This window comes from Heterocephalus glaber, unplaced genomic scaffold, assembly GCF_053883595.1.
Source record: "Heterocephalus glaber isolate CG9 unplaced genomic scaffold, H.glaber_assembly_v1.0 deba00001826, whole genome shotgun sequence".
In the NCBI taxonomy this organism is placed as follows: Eukaryota; Metazoa; Chordata; class Mammalia; order Rodentia; family Bathyergidae; genus Heterocephalus; species Heterocephalus glaber.
The window spans coordinates 166,588-182,060 of NW_028258489.1; the positions used below are offsets into that span (position 1 = coordinate 166,588).

General features: G+C 38.5%; 1 protein-coding gene and 1 pseudogene across 5 annotated transcripts in view; both read left to right on the forward strand.

Annotated features, from left to right (window-relative positions):
• Fbxo34 (F-box protein 34) overlaps positions 1–15,473 on the forward strand; it is a 90,084-nt gene that overhangs the window by 15,819 nt on the left and 58,792 nt on the right. The window lies entirely within an intron of this gene.
• On the forward strand, positions 4–12,139 carry LOC147820646 (heterogeneous nuclear ribonucleoproteins C1/C2 pseudogene; annotated as a pseudogene). The gene has a single exon (XR_015448367.1). The product of XR_015448367.1 is annotated as a heterogeneous nuclear ribonucleoproteins C1/C2 pseudogene (transcript).

Here is a 15,473-nt window from a genome sequence, read left to right on the forward strand (position 1 = left end):
AGTATATTTGATATACTTTATTTATAATTCACAGTGTTAGGGATTAAACTCAAGGCCTCACACATTCTAGGCAAGTGCTCTGTGCGACGGACCAGCCGTCACCAGTCGAAAGGTTCCTGAATGGGAGAAAGGAGCACTGAGAAAAGACAAAGAGACAGAGTCGGGAGGGCTCCCAAGACCGAGCAAGCAAGTTTACTTACACCTCTCTTTTATACACTCAGTGAGTTAGGTCATTAATCATGACCTTTATACAAAAAACACCTGTTTCCTTGTTTACCAGTTTTCGGAACATTCCCCGCCCTCAAGGGCTACTTTGTTTCTTGAGGTTACAGAACAGTCATCTTGTTTCTAAGACAACCTCTGAAGGTAAGCATCGGAGATGGCAAGGGCACGGTTCCCCATAACATAATCTCCCAACTATTTACAATGGAGGGTAAACTTAAAATGGAGCTTCTTTGGCTGACAGCGCTCTCCACAGCTCTGCTGCTTAGCTACATCCTCAGTCCAAGTACATGTATTTTAGGGAAGCTTAAGCCCGTTTCTGAGTAGGTCTTCTATTACTATACTTTGGCTTAGATTAATTAGAAAGTAATTTAGCTGTTTTAGGGGCAGAATTTGTGTGTTCTTTCATTTTCTCTAAATATTAGATTTATAAGAAGGCAAAAGTTATAAATGTGTATTTGTATTGGAACTTTAGGGGAGGAGTAGAGGGGTGGTAAGCAGGTTTTACTGTTCTGAATTTTTAGGAGAAAAGTGTCACTGGAATTTAAATAAAATTATATAATGGAAATAGTCTTCCTCTGTTTATCACACAATAATTTGTAATTTAAAATTTGATTAGCATATTCTGATTAATGTGAGTTACTTTTTGAATCTTAATTAGCAGTTTGTCTTTTTCCTATAAGACATTTATAAGAAATAAAAATACCAAACACAAAGATATTTCTGTTCTGCCCTAATGAGTGATCACAATATACTTGGTTATCACCAGTATTATAAATTAATTTTGAGTTTTGAAACATAGTGGTTTAAGAGCTTAAATTAGAATTTGCAGTTTCAGGAAATTATATATAAGGATACATATTTATACACAGAGGCCTGTGAATGTTCTGTATAGGAGTTAGGAGGCTGTTGTGTAAAATCATTTTATTTTTTTAAAATTTTCCAAAGCAAGACGTGATATGTTGCCATCAAATAGGCAGATGTAGTCTAGGCTCTTGTGTATGATGAGCAATGAATTGAAAATTCTACCCTGGGTAGCAAGTGGCAAGCAGCTACATTTATTGAAGATCAAAGGAGGTTGTGTTCAGGGCAAGTCTGTGCCGACAGAAAATGTGGCATGGACAGAAAAATGGTGCCAGAGTGACAGAAAAGGCAAGGCACTGCCCAGAGGTCACAGCCCACAGAAGCAGCAGCAGAACCCGCCCCTCCAATAAATTCAGGCTTTTGAATTTTTTTTTTTTTGGTACCGAGGATCAAACTCAGGACCTTGTGCTTGTGAGGCAAAGGCAGGCAGCAGCACCACTGAGCTAAATACCCAGCCCAGGCTTTCGGAATTTAAAGGATGTGCACCTCAGCCCAGGTGCCTTCCCCTGCATCTCTAGATGTGATTGACAGTGCTGTGTTATCTTGGGCTCTCAACACACATGCCTGTCCTAGAATTCACTGTGATTTTGGCCGGGGATTTAGTTCCGTGGTTTCATCACCTGCTGTGCAAGCGCAAGGACCCGAGTTCGATCCCCAGTACCAAAAAAAAAAAAAAAAAGAATTCACTCTGATCTTAATTATATGCATGACATGTACAACGTATTTATGAACCCTTAGTGATGTGGGAGTAGGGTAAAGATGACTGAAGGTCAGGCATGTGGTCTCTGCTAGAGCATCAGAGATCTCGGTTTTTGTTATTTTTCTACTTATCAGGACAATGGAAGGAGGAATGACCTTAGCATGCTATTTTTAGAATTAAGTGGGTGGAAGAGAGAGACTCCCTCAGCTCCATTGTTTCTAATTACTAGAGCTACTTTTCTGGAGATACACTGGGACCATTTTCTGGCTTGAAATGAGCATGTTTCCCTTTTAGAATGAAAACCAATGAAACTGAAGATTTGTACTAGACACAGTGTTTGTCAACTGATGTGCTTCACATGAGGCAGTTAGGGGCTTCCATCATTTTCAGTGAGTGGCACTAATGCCACTTTTTTTCTTTTTTTAATAATGTGAACAGAATGTAAAATCTTAGAGTTAACTATGATTTTGGAGAAGGTCAGGGATTTGGAATCTAGAAATGTTCAAATATTCATCTTTCATGAATTTAGAATGAAAAGGTTAAAGAGTAAGTAGTATAGCAGAGAGCAGCACAGACGTTGAAGTTAGACTGCCAAGGTTCAAGTCCTGCTTCTGCCACTTAATGAGTTGGTGCCCTGAGTTGCTTCAACAAATTATGATGTAGCCACTCAATTCTCAATTTTCAACATTTCTTCCTCCTTCATTTTTCTTATCTGTAATATTTGAACAGTAATGATACCCATTTTATTATGGTTGTTATAAGGATTTTGTTAGAAAAGTGTATAAATTATGTATACAGTAAGCATACAGTAAGCTCTCACTAGGTGTTTTCTTTTTCTCCCTACTAGTAGCAGTTATTTAGATATGGTGGTGATAGCCCATAGCAAAGATTTTGATAGTATTTGATAAGTTAAATTGTGTTTATGTCTTTAGAACCTCAGAGAACAGCTGATATTTTGTGTGAGGTGTTGAAATGTGAATATGTAAGCCCTTCCACCAGAAAAAGGGTTACACTAAAGATAATTTGATAAGAAAAGAAGTCTTGGAGCATATAGCCAGAAAACTGGAAATGAGGAAATACTGTCTTCACGCCCAGGAACTCTATGTACAATCAGAATCATATGTGCTCAGGATGTTAGGAAAGCTTTGTTCCCATATAAAGCACACAGACAGCCTTGGTATTCAGAAATGTTGAAAGTGTTCTTCATGAACCGATGTTTGTGACAAGATTGGTAGGAGGAAATCTTTTCCCCCAATTTTTTTTTTTTGCCTTGAGTATACCCTCATAGTAATGAACTTCCTTCTCCTCACTCTGTTATTTGTAAAAATCAGGTGAGTAAAAATCTTATGTGATGGTTTGTTTCCCCTTTCCTCCCCCCATTTGACCATATTTGATCCAGATTATTTCTCTCTTGAATTCTCTTAGCTACATGCACTGTCCTGCTTTAAAATGCTTATGTGTCCGTACAGTCTTCACTTAACTCTCTTCTGGTTCCCTATATTACAGTATGGTTCCTTTATTTATCTTGAACCACTTCACAGTGCTCTGTAAGCATTTACTGTTATTATTTTTGTGGTACTGGGGATTGAACCCAGGGTCTTGTGCACGCTAGGCAAGTGCTCTGCCAACTGAGCTATAATCCTAACCCTTTTTACTTTTCTATTTTGTGACAGAGTCTCACTTAAATTGCCCAGGCTGGTCTTGAACTATGATCCTCCTGCCTCAGCCTCCTGAATAGCTGGGTTTACAGGCATATACAACTGTGCCTAGCTATTTTGAGGAGGGAGAATTGGCATGCTGAAAATGAGTAATTTCATGGATAAGGGGCCTGACTGGGAATCAGGATTTTTTGGTAGTGGATTAATGTTATAAAGTAATCTTAATACGAAAAGTGTCATAACCAGTGCAATAACCAGTGTAAGTACTATACATTGGTAGTCTTACTTTTGGACATAGAGTCATGGAGGACAGTTCCTAGAATTAAATTTGGTAGGGAGAATGTCTTTATTTAACACATACACCCACACTTATATTGTTAAATGCGAGTTTAAGTTGAAGAAAACCTCAATAGCTAGGCGTGGTGGCATGCACCTGCAATTCCAGTACTTGGGAGGCTGAGGTACAAGGATGGCAAGTTTGAGGACAGCCTGGGAACTCAGACCCTGTCTCAAAATAAGGCCAGGGCCTTGATACAATGGCATGTATTCATTAAAAAATACATATTTGTATATATTAAACTTGGAATTTTATGTAAGAAAATAAAACGATCTGCTTTGGATGGTAAGAATAGTATTTGGACTTATTGCTTAGTTACAGTGACGTGTGCTGCTCAAGTGATGAAATTGTTAAATTTGAGTGAGTAAACTCAATTCTAATGAAACTGGCTCTAGATCTATATTTATGCTTGTGATGTTAGTGTTTGCTATGCTTACCTCATTCTGTCATTAAAAAGTTAAAAAAAAATCTGCCATGCATTAAAGTGTTACACTTTTTATGTTGGAACTAGGAGATCGTGTTCAATACTTGAAACACCAGTCCCTTACTTCATTTACACCATCAGTGTAATGACCATATTGTCATTTATGAAACTATCTCATGAGAATATACTGAGTTAATGCTTTATTATATGTGATCACATATATGTCCCCAGCACAGGACTATGTAGCTTGATTTTTGGAGATAAAGAAAAAAACCAGGCATGGTGATGCATGCTTATAATCCCAACACTCAAGAGGCTGAAGCAGGAGAATTGCCCCAAGTTTCAGGCTAGTCTGAACTACAAAGCAAGACCCTGTTTCAAAAAATAAGTAAACATATTGAGGAGATAAAAAAAAAAAAAGAAGCCAGTATACATTTGCTTTGGGCATTTTGGGAGGGAACACCATTTTGGGATGCGAGATGTATCTCTCTTTTGTGTTTTAGAATGTTTTGGACAAGTGCCAAACTTCTTGACTCATTCTTATCTAATAAATTTTAAGGTATAGCTTCTATCTTAAATATTGTCACTCTTGGCGCCACATTACTAAAAATAGCAAATAATTTGGGGACCAGCCCATTTTCATTGTAATCACCTTTTTAGGCTTGGTGGTCTGTGAGGTTAGTTTTTCAATCTGTGTTTAAGATTTATTAAAAATGAGGAGCCAGGCAGGTGTAGGGGTGGATTTCTGCAATCCCAGCATTCAGGAGACTGAAGCAGGAAAATTACCACAAATTTGAGGACAGCTTGGGCTATGTACTGAGTTCAGGGCCAGCCTGAAAAGTATCTTTTTGAAGGTCCTATCAAATTTAGCATCTGGTGCATATATCTTTTACAGATTATATGAGGAAATGATATTTGGTCTTTTAATCCTGTGTTTAAAAACCATATTTAGGTCTTTGTCAAAGGAAAGAAGCTTTACTCCAATACCCCTTTTCAAATAGTAAAAAATGTTATTATGAAAAGGAGGAAGGGAGCTTAGCATCAGCATTAGGCTCAGTTTTTCCTATATCCTATTAGCTAATTCCAAGATTGTTTCATATGGTACCCACCCATTTCATTTGGCACAACCTCTTCCCTCATGAAGGTAAGACTGATTGCTCTGAATTGCTGTGCATATATGCTTTGGCACAGCATGAAGGTCCCCATAATAACATTGCCATTGTCTTTTAAAAAGTTTGCAGTTCTGGCCACAAATAAAAGGGTGCAAAAAAAACCAAGGGTGCAGCAGAAGGGCACACAGATAATGGTCTTTTTTCTACCCTAGTGTTCAGCAGATCTGCTTTACTTTTAGCTTTTTGTGTTCCCTAGACTACTTACTGTATTTTCTGTGTTATTGTTCCTACTCAACTGAAATGTGTCTGCACATTTGTCACTATAACTTTAATGTGTGTACCACTGCCTGCTGTGAACCCTTTATGGAGGCAAGCAAAGCAAAACAGGGAAAGTTGAGTGGTCTTACTGGCATTTTTTTTCAGTTGTGTGTAAACTCTTAGGCACTTAAAACAATTTTTGTATAATTCTTGTTCTTCAAATGTTTTACTTTTATCTCATTTAGGAATTTGGTTTTAATCCTTCTCCTTTTTCAATGTGTAATTCCTTACACATTGAATAGAAACAAGGAGTTTCTGTGGGGAAAAATAGCTCAATTTTACTTACTAAACTTTTTAATTTTTGTTGAAATGAGGTCTCATTGTATTGGCCCAGGTTGGCCTCAAATTCTCCAAACCTTCCCACTCCAGCCTCTGAGTAGCTGGGATTACAGGCATGTACCATGCACCCAGCTAATTAAGCTGTTTTAAAGTGCTGATTCTGTGCTGGCATGAGGAAAGATTTTATTTGTGCCACACTTGGTTCTACTTTTAAGTGACTTTATCAGATGATGTGGAGGGGAAAGTAAATTTCTGTAGTGCAGAAATCAGGACTGGGGATTTAGCTCAATGGCACCATGCATGCCTCGAAGCCCAAGGACCTGAGTTCAATCCCTGGTACCAAAAAAACAAAACAAAAAAACTTTGAATATAATGCAGAAATTAGAGATATTTCCTTATTGCTTTAGGAGATTACCTCTGAATTGCTTGTTTCCCGTGGCAGTCTCATATGGCTGTTAGCGTTTATTTCCATTTTACTGATTGAAAAATGGAGGATCAGAGAAAACAAGCATTTTGCTTAGAATTGCAGGCACATATCTGGTAGTAGTAATCTGACTCCAAAGTCAGTTCTCTGTTGTGTTATACACATACCATCTTCCACTTGAAGTGGCTTATTTCTATGGTTAGTTTGTCCTTTGGGAAATTCACTGGAGGTCATAAATTATTAGATGTATGAAGTAAATTGGAATTTGATGATACTTCTAAGTAATTCCTCTAGTAGTGAGCAAACTAGGCAGAAATGAAATGGTGATAGTGAAAACCAATTTGTGACCATCTGTATTTTGGATGTACTTTTTTGCAAGAATTAAGTTTCTAAGCAATTGTTCTGATTGAAGGGTATAGGAAAAGACCTTGTATTTGAGGTTATCTGCTGTTGATTTTCCAAGTAGTAGGACTAGCTTTCCAAGAGCAAAAGTTACCCATACAACACATGCACCACACGAAATATTTTTGAAACAGGCCACTTGGAAGGCTGCATTACCTTAAAAACACTAGGGCAGATTCCACCTCACTCCAGAAAGAATGGCTGCTATCAAGAAATCAGCCAATAACAAATTCTGGCAGGGTTGTGGAGAAAAAGGAACACTTCTCCACTGTTGGTGGGAGTGTAGACTGGTGCAACCACTGTGAAAATCAGTATGGAGATACTTCAAAGAACTAGGATTAGAGGTCCCATTTGACCCAGCTGTTCCCTGCTGGGTATCTTCCCAGAAGAATTAAAGATTCATACCACAGTGATATATGCACACCCATGTTTACAGCAGCACAGTTTTCAATAACTAAAACTTGGAAACAGCCCAATTGCCCATCGACTGGAGACTGGATAAAGAAGGTGTGTTTTTTTATATATAAAATGGAGTACTACTCAGCCATAAAGAATGAGAAACTAGAGACATTTATAGCTAAATGAATGCACACTGAGGCCATACTCTTAAGTGAAATAAATAGGACACACATGTGTAAATACCAAATAGTTTCTCTAGTGTGAGAAACAGAAAGTGTAAATAAGGACTAAAAGGCATAATAGGTAATGTGAAATAGAAAGAAAAGGTCCGAAGGGGAAAGGGAAGGGAAATAAGAGGGGTAGGGGAAAGGAATAAATATGAGAAAAGGAAAGAACAGAAACAAAGTCTTTGTAAATAGGGAGGGTAGAGGGGTTGAAGGGAAGCAGGGGAATGGAGAAAAAAATAAGAACCAAGATATATTGTGTAAAGGTACAAATTCCCAATGATGAATGTCATCATATTGTATACCTAAAATGTCCCAATAAACTTAATAAAAAAAAGAAAATAAAAATACTTTGAGATTAAAAAAAAAACCATTAGGGCATTTGCTGATGAGAGAGAGTGTGCTTTGTTTTTCTCTTTTTTGCTTCCTTGTTACTTAGTGTAATACATGTACTAATTGATTGTAAGGGAAGAAATAGTAATAAATTCTTAATATTAGTAAGAATTAGGAATATACACAAAACTGAATAGTTTAATTAGAACACAGTCTGCTGGGGTTTTGTCCTTTGGTGGGCCTGTTATTCCATTTGTAATGCATTTCTCTTTAGATTGAGTAGGGTTCCAATAAGTTTCAATAAGTTACGATAAATTTCCAGACCTTTATCAGTCAGCATTAGGAGTGACTGTTTTCAATAGTGATACTGAGGCAGCTATTCCCAAGAGGAGACTTAGTCACTGGCAGAATTGTCAGAACTCTGAAATTGTTTAGGGAAACTCACGATGGAAAAAATAAGCTGTTTCAAAAACAAAAATCCTCAGGCTGCTTTTTTTGGAGAGGGTGAGGTGGGAATGGTTAGAGGTGGCAAGAAACCAGATCAACTTCCCTAAAGTCAGTGAGCTTTCCCGAAGCTGGAAGAGGTTAGCATTATTTACCTAAAGTACTGCAGTGTGAACTTGAAGTTTTGAGAAAGATTAAGTTGTTAACAGCCATTAATCTGGAACTATGTTCTCTGTATAAATTGGCAAAAATTAATTTGACTTTGAGGGAAAAAATCTGATAGCAGCTTGTTTTTGTTCCCAGTTTGAGAAAATGAAAAAATAGTATTTCATGCACAGAAGTATTTACTGGTGTTAGAGAATGCAATGGAGAATGTTAACCTATGAGCCACACTACCAAAATAGGATTTACTTATTAAAAATAGAGACAAGGTAATCTTTGGCATCATTAGGCAGAATAAAACCAAGAAAGGTAGATTCTGCCTACAGATCTACTGTACTGCAATTTTAAATGCAGAATTTTTTTTTTTTTAAGATTAAGGTTTTTCCATGGCTGCCTGCCTACCAACATAACAAGCTGTAAAACTTTGTTTAGTTTTCTTTAAATCCAGAAATTATTCCATGCTAAATCCAAACAAATCAAATCACTTTTAAGGGACTAAGTGAAAATGTGTGTGGCTGCCTTGGCTGAACTGCAGCCTCTCTACAGATTGGCTGGCTTCTCCCTGCTGAGCACATTCCTCCATAAGCACTCTGATACCCATCATCCAATCTGGAGCAAACAAATGTGACAGTGTTTATTATCTGAGCTGTGTTTTGTAAACTCTGAACAGTGATGACTGCTAGCTAGAAAAGGATCAGGGTCTTTTTAGTACTGGGGATTGAATATGACCTTCATACAGCCCTTTTTTTTTTTTTTTTCACTTTGAGAGAGAGTCTCATTAAGTTCCTAAGTTGCCCGGGGGTTAGGCTTGAACTTGCAGTCCTTCTGCCTTAACCTCCCAGAGTGCTGGGATCACAGGTGTGTGCCAGCTCACACAGCCAAGAGTCAGTCTTAAAGCTATGTAAAGATAGGAAATAAAAATCAATATCTGAGTTAAAACAGTCTATTACATTTTGCAATTTAAATTTATTGAAAACTTTATATTTAGGGTCAGATATAATCAAAGATATGAAAGAAATTGAAGTTATTGCAACCTTAGGGCACATTTTAGACTTTACTTATCATTTTGACATCACAGTTTAAGTAGGAAGAGTCTCTTCAACATCCTTTGAAAGAATGTTGACTTGCAGAAGGAAACCAGAGTGAAATAGCACCTGTTTTACTGGGCTCTGGGGTGCTCGTCTCCTTCTGGAGGTGGTTTCTAGGTTCTTTCAGTTCTCAGCAAAGAATTGATCAAGACAAGCACAAACGGAGCAGGGTTTTACATTTATTAAAGGGAGGAAAAGAAACATGCTCTGCATAGTGAGTTTGGACCAAGTAGAAGTGGAGAGAAAAGTACAGTGTGCAGGATGAGAGTGCATCACTGTCCAAGAGCACAGCAGTGGAGAGCTCAGTGTCCACCATCCTTTTGTATTTCCACTCGGGTCTAGGTGTACTATCCGAAAGTGCACATGCATTCTGAGATTTTGTAATTAGCAGGTCAGGCAGTCTCCTACCTCAACCTGAGTACATACTTAAGGTGTAAACTAGTGAAGTAATGCCTTTTCCTCAGGTGAGCTTTGTTGTTTTGGGGTTTTTTTTCTGTATATCCTTTTATTGGTACATTTTAGGTATACAATATAGTGACATTCATCATTGGAAATTTGCACCTTTACATAATCTCTCTTGGTTCTTATTTCTTCCCCCTTCCCCTGCCCTCCCTTCAGCCCCTCCATCCCTCCCTATTTACAAAGACTTTGTTTCCTTTTTTTCATTTTCTCTTTTTTGGGGGGGGGCGGGTACTGGGGATCGAACTCTGGACCTTTCGCTTGCGAGGCAGGTACCAGAATCACTGAGCTAAATCCCGGGCCCTTCATTTTCTCATATTAATTCCATTCCCTTCTTTCCTTTCCCCTACCCCTTCCACTTCCCCTTCCCTTTTGCCCCTTTTCTTCGTATTTCAAATCATCTATTATAGGTGGGCATTGTTATAGTTTCAATTTGTAATGACCCAAAAGCCCATATTGTCCCTTTCTTCCCTACCCCTCCCTTACTTGTTGCTGGGACAAAATACCAGACACTCCCAAGTTAAAGGAGGGAAGGTTTATTTCAGCTCAGAATTAGAGGTTTCAGTCCATAGTCAGCTGGCTCCAAGGCAAGGGGGCATGGCAGAGGGGCAGCAGTTCATGGCAAGGCAGGACAAAAGCAGCAATGAAGCAAGTCTCCCTTTTCCTTTTATCCCATCCAGTACAAGCCCCAGAGTGGGCCTTCTTATTATCTACACCCAGAACTATGATTTTGTTTTTGTACCAGGGATCAACTCAGGACTTTGCATTTGCCAGGCAGGCACAGCTTGCCACTGAACTAAATCCCCAGCGTTTTTTGTTTGTGTTTTTCTGTTCTTTGTTTATTTACACCCAGAACTATGTAAACCAATCAGTGGACTAATTTAGTGCTGTACAACACACCCTAGATCCAGCTAGCTCTAAAAAGCCCCACCTATGAGGCCATGAGGCTTTGGGGGGCCATTTAGATGCAAGCCATGACACTCATCCCCCTTCTCCTGCCTTAGTTTTCTTTTAATTGTTCTTCTTCAGATATTGGGTGTTCTGGTCTCATCTTCCAATGACTATACTTTTCTGTTGAATTTTAAATTTTTGGGGGGGTGAAGAGATTAAGACTGAGTGGTTGCAGCCGCGTTGCTGACCTCGAGCAGCAGTCGACTTCACATAGAACCTGGGAGCAAGAGATTCGGAATCAAATCTCTTCTCTCATCCCTCTCCTGTGAGATTTTTTTGATCTTCAACTACAGTTGTTGTCTTTGTCGGCAACCTTACCAAACACAATGGCTAGCAATGTTTCCAACAAGAGAGATCCTCACTCCAGTGAACTCCCGTGAGTTCCTTGGAAATCTCAACACTCTTGTGGTAAAGAAATCCAATGTGGAGGCGATCTTCTCGAAGTATGGCAAAATTATGGGTTGCTCCCTTCATAAGGGCTTTGCCATTGTTCAGTATGTTAATGAGAGAAACGCCCCAGCTGCTGTAGCAGGAGAGGATGGCAGAATGATTGCTGGCCAGGTTTTAGATATTAATCAAGCTGCAAAGACAAAAGTGAACAGAGGAGAAAAGCAGGTGTGAAACAATTCGCAGTGGAGATGTACGACTCTTTTGACTTGGACTATGACTTCAACGTGATGATTATGACAGGATGTGCAGTTAAACAGCATGTGGTGGTCCTCCTCCTCTCCTCCCCTGCTCGGGCTGTAGTCCCCTCAGAACCCCGGGGTGTATCAGGAAACATGTCACGAAGGGGCAAAAGCAGCTTCAATTCTAAGAGTGGACAGCGGGGAATCTTCTTTCCAAGTCAGGAAAGTTGAAAGGTGATGACCTTCAGGCCATTAAGAAGGAGCTGACCCAGATAAAACAAAAAGTGGATTCTTTACTGGAAAGCCTGGAGAAAATTGAAAAGGAACAGAGCAAACAAGCAGTAGAGATGAAGAATGATGTCAGAAGAGGAGCAGACCAGCACCTCCCTGAAGAAAGATGAGACTGCTGTGAAGATGGAGTCTGAGGATGCTGCAGATGACTGCTGAGGAGGAGGAACTATTGGATGATGATGTTGATGATGATGATAAAGATGGGATGACCAGCTGGAGTTGATCAACTATAATGAAAAAGAGGCCGAGGAAGGAGAGGATAACTGTTAATCACATGGTGGGGTTTAGAAGTTTATCCCATTCTTTCTTTTTTTTTAAATTTTATTTTATTGGTACATTTTAGGTATACAGTATAATGACATTCATCATTGGAAATTTGCACCTTTACATAGTCTCTCTTGGTTCTTATTTTTTCCCCCTTCCCCTGCCCTCCCTTCAACCCCTCCATCCCTCCCTATTTACAAAGACTTTGTTTCCATTTTTTCATTTTTTCATATTAATTCTATTCCCTTCTTTCCTTTCCTCCTACCCCTCCCACTTCCCCTTCCCCTTTGCCTCTTTTCTTCCTAATTCACATTATCTGTTATATCCTTTAGTCCTTATTTACACTTTCAGTTTCTCACACTAGAGAAACTATTGAGTATTTACACATGTGTGTCCTATTTATTTCACTTAAGAGTATTGCCTAGGGCTGGGGATTTAGCTCAGTGGTTTCACTACCTACTGTGCAAGCACAAGGACCCCAGTTCGATCCCTGGTACCAAAAACAAAAAAGTATCGCCTCAATCTAATTTCTCATTTTTTATGGCTGAGTAGTGCTCCATTTTATTTTTAAACAAACAAATTTTCTTTAGCCAGTCACCAGTTGATGGGTATTTGGGCTGTTTCCAAGTTTTAGCTATTACAAACTGTGCTGCTATGAACATGGGTGCACATACATCCCTGTGCTTTGATTCTTTTAATTCCTTGGGGAAGATACCCAACAAGGGAATAGCTGGGTCAAATGGTACTTCCAGTCCTAGTCCTTTGAGGTATCTCCATACTGATTTCCACAGTGGTTACACCAGTCGACACTCCTACCAGCAGTGGAGCAGGGTTCCTCTTTGCCCACAGCCCTGCCAGCATTTGTTATTGGTTGATTTCATGATAGCAGCCATTCTTTCTGGGGTGGGGTGGAATCTCAGCGTTGTTTTCATTTGCATCTCTCGAATGACCAGTGATGTTGAACATTTTTTCATGTATTTATTTGCTATTTCTACTTCTTTGTCTGAGAAATGTCTGTTCATTTCAGATGTCCATTTTTGGATTGGGTCTTTAAATTTGGGAGGTCTGATTTTTTTAAGTTCTTTATAGATTCTACATAGTAAACCGTTGTCTGAGGAACAGCTGGTGAAAATTTTTTCCCACATTGTGGGTTGTCTCTTCACACTGTTGGTTGTTTCACTTGCTGTGCAGAAGCTTTTTAATAAGAGGTGCCATTTGTTAACTGTTCATGGTACTTCATGTGCAACTGAGGGTTTTTTTCACCAAATCTTTTCCTATGCCAATCTCTTCCAGAGTTCTACCTCAACTCTTATCCAGGCAGTTTATTGTTTCTGTTTTAATATTTAGATCTTTAATCCATTTTGATTTTAATTTAGTGCATGGTGAGAGATATAGGTCTTTGGCAAGTTGAAACCCAATTTTTCCAGCACCATTTATTAAAGAGGCTATCTTCTCCAGTGAGGGTGGTTGGCTCCTTTGTCAAAGATGAGGTGGCTGAGTCTGTCTGGTGTTGTTTCTGCATCTTCTAATCTGTTCCACTGGTCCTCAGATCTGATTCTTTGTGAGTACCATGCTGTTTTTATCACAGTAGCTTTGTAGTACAGTTTCAAGTTGGAGGCTGTAATACCCCCTGCTGTGTCTCTGTTAGCTGGAATTGCTTATCTTATTCTGGGTCTCTTCTTGTTCCAAATGAATTTTTGGATTGTTTTCTCAAGGTCTGTGAAGTATGCTGCTGGGATTTCAATTGGAATTAATTGAATCTATATAGCCGTTTTAGAAGTATGGCGGTTTTCACTATGTTGATCCTTCCTACCCAGGAGAAAGGGATGTCTTTCCATTTTCTGATACGGTCTTCAATCTTGTTTTCAGACTGCTAATTTTCAGAGAAGAGGTCTTTGATTTCTATTGTTAGGTTGATTCCTAGGTATTTCAGTTTTTTGAATGCTATTGTGAAAGGAATCGTTTGTCCTATTTCTCAGTGAATCTGTTGTTCATGTACAGGAAAGTTGTTGATTTTGTCTGTTGACCTTGTATCCAGCTACTTTACGTAATTTGGTTATTTAGCCTAGAAGACATTTGGTGGAGTTCTTGGGGTCTTGTATATAGAGTATCATGTCATCTGAAAATAATGACAGTTTGACTTCTTCATTTCCTGTCTTTATTCCTTTTATTTGTTTCTCTTGTCTAATTGCCATGGCTAATGTTTCCAAAACTGTATTGGACAGGAGTAGTGATAGTTGACATCCCTGTCTTGTTCCTGATGTTAGTGTGAAGGATTTCAGTTTTTCACCATTTATTGTGATATTGGCTGTTGGTTTTTCATAGATGGCTTTTATCGGATTGAGGTAGAGATCGTCTATTCCAACTTTTTGTAGGGTTTTTATCATAAATGCATGTTGAATTTTGTCAAATGCTTTTTCTGCATCTATTGAGATAATCATATGGTTTTTGTTCTTGGCTCTAATGATATAGTGTATTACATTTATTGATTTCCATATGTTGAACCATCCCTGCATCCCTGGGATAAATCCCACTTGGTCAGGATGTATGATCTTCTTGATGATTTTCTGCATTCTTTTTGCCAGTATCTTATTAAGGATTTTTGCATCTATGTTCATTAGTGAGATTGGCCTGTAGTTCTCTTTTTCGGTTGGGTCTTTCTCTGCTTTGGGGATCAAAGTGATGCTTGTTTCCAGGAATGAATTCAGAAGTACTGCTTCCCTTTCAATTTCGTTGAAGAGTTTAAACAGTACTGGCAGCAGTTCCTCTCTAAATGTCTTGTAGAATTCAGCCGTGAAGCCATCAGCACTGGGCTTTTCTTGGTTGGTAAGTTTTTAATTATGTTTTCAATTTCATTGATTGATATTGGGTTGTTTAGAATTTTTAGGTCTTCTTTCAACTTTGGTAATTCATACGTATCTAGAAATTGTCCATTTCTTCTGTGTTTTCCATCTTATTGACATATAGATTCTGGAAGTAGGTATTGATGATCCTCTAGATTTCTGCTGGGTCCTTTGTAATTTCATCCTTTTCATTCCTAACTGCATGTATTTGGGCCTTTTCTTTCCTTTTTCTGATAAGGTTGGCCAAGGGTTTGTCAATTTTGTTTATTCTTTCAAAGAACCAACTCTTGGCTTCATTAATTTTTTGTATCATTCTCTTAGTCTCCATTGCATTGATTTCTCCTCTGATCTTTATAATTTCCTCCCTTGTATGAGCTTTGGGTTTGTCCTGCTCTTTTTCTAGAAGCTTGAGATTTAGCATCAGGTTGTTTAATTGGGCTTGCTCTGTTTTCCTAATATGTGTATTCACTGTATGAATTTGCCTCTTAAGACTGCTTTCATTGTATCACATAGATTCCTGTATTTTATATTGTCATTGTCATTTAATTGAAGGAACTGTCTGATTTCTTAATTTCCTCTGTGACCCATTGGTTATTTAGAAGTGTGTTGTTCAATTTCCATGTATTTATGAAATTTTTGTGATTTC